This window comes from Ambystoma mexicanum, chromosome 4p, assembly GCF_040938575.1.
Source record: "Ambystoma mexicanum isolate Mex_15411 chromosome 4p, UKY_AmexF1_1, whole genome shotgun sequence".
In the NCBI taxonomy this organism is placed as follows: Eukaryota; Metazoa; Chordata; class Amphibia; order Caudata; family Ambystomatidae; genus Ambystoma; species Ambystoma mexicanum.
Genome location: NC_090927.1, coordinates 120,967,528 through 120,969,667, shown reverse-complemented (window position 1 = coordinate 120,969,667; position 2,140 = coordinate 120,967,528).

Here is a 2,140-nt window from a genome sequence, read left to right as displayed (position 1 = left end):
GAAGTGGCTGGCTTTCTTGTTCAGGCCTCTTAAAAATAAAAATAATAACAGGGGTTTCAAAAGTCTATCACTTTCAGAAGTGACCCTAAATAACAAAGGATAGGAATACCAAATAATTTGTCTTTCTGGGATTCTATGGAATAATTGCTAGACTCATTAAAGGGTTATTTCAGCCACACTTCAGGGGGTGAGTCACTGATTTAGTCTGTTCTTAAACACCTCAACTCTGCCTTTCATCCATCTGAGGTCGATAAATGAGTACCATCACAGGTTGGGTGATATTGTATGTATGTTTGTTCTATATAAAGCGCTTAAGCGTAAGTGCTATATAATAACACATCATTATCATTTGGCCATGGACATCTGCTTGCATTCTAAGTAATTTGGTAATATGGGCCTATACACACTCATCTTAAAGATACATATGGTGATCCATTCTTGTATGAAAGTTACATCACATTATAGTGATATCATAACCATATTTTTTGTAGTGTACTTAGGAACAAGGATATGTGATGCCACTTCCTGTTTTGTCAAGTGGTGAAAGGTTGTGTTCTATCACTTCCTGTCATATCACTGGGGTGGGGTCAAATGATATTACTTCCTGTGATGTTATCACAGGTCAAGGGCCGTGTTATGTCACTTCCGCTACCCCTGGCATCTTGGTGAAATGACGTCCCTGCCAAAGGCCCTGGCTAGTTGGCCCAAAAGACATGTGGAGTGAGTCCAAAAGAAACATATTGAGGGACCATGTACAGTAGGCACATAGCTAGTGGCCTGTAAAAAAACGATGGTATAACAAAACCCTTTAAACTCACTGAAAAGGTGCAGTTACCTTGTGCAGATTTAACGCAACAAACCCCTTAAAATTCAGTGGATGGGAAAGTCATGACCAGCTTATCTCGGCTCATCTCGTTGCAAAGCCCATGAGCACATACATAGTATAGGAGAAAGGATTCATAATGACATACAAGATGGCATTATGGGAGATATCAACTGCGCTCTGATTTAAGTTGGTCATGACTTCCCACATCCGCTGAATTTTAAGGGTTTTGTTGCGTTAAATCTGCACAATTTAAATACACCTTACCTAAGGTTTTTTCAGTGAATATATACATACGTACTGATTGCTTTCTGCATGTGTTGTCGGAAAACGAGTAGATGGTTTGGTAATGCAAGATTCATGCCTGCTGCATGCAAAATAAAACAAGCATTGGCAATGCCAACAGGTTGGGCTTTTGTGTAGGCATGGGAAAGGCAGTTGCCAGGCACTGCCGTAGTGGTATTAACTGGCCATTGAGGGTAGCAGGTGAAAAATGTACCTGGGCATCTAATAGCAATGCCTGGCAAATGCCTAATACTTATACACAAGCCACAACTGTTGGCTTTGCAAATGCTTGTTTTAGCAGAACTTCAGTGAAGGGCATACAGGGTGCTTATATATCGAGTGGCTGAAGGCAGGCCGGATTAAAGCATTTTTATTACCGGGTTTACAACTCCAATTGCACCAACAGCTGGTTTACAACTCCAATTAAGTCAGGCACTCTCTGCAGACTGCTTTAAAAAAACACTGGCAGGCCCTCTGAGCACAAAGTTTGATGATAAGGCTTTATTAAAGGGAGCTCAAAGAGTTCCCGTGGTGAGGTGTTTGGGGCGGGGCAGGAACTGGAACTGGGTGGGAGTGGCCAAGGGATTAGCATGGCCATGGGCAGTCAATGGGTTGGCACATAACCAGACAACCACTACAGGCTGTGTCCCTCCTCATGTGCCATGCCTCCCTACCTGTACTCTAATGCAGAGGTTTCGGCTTATGGGTGTCGCAAGCGACACCTAATAGCTGCAAACTAAAAGAAATGAAGCTCTAGGAAAGGGCAGGAATGACTCACTGCCCTAATGGTGTCCCCTTAAACATTTTGATTTGCAAATGCACATGTGCAAAGTTTTTGGGATGAGCACATTTTAAAATAAAACAGGCTATTGGCCGATCTAGTGACCTCCTTCCCCCTCTTTGTCTCTCTCTTCAGTTGTCTTTCCCCTCCCTGCCTCCCCCTCTCTGTTTCACAAGCTGTACCCAGCGCATCATACGACCATGTTGCATTCTTTTTCTCTCTGCTCGCTCTCTTCTCTGTCTCTCTGCACG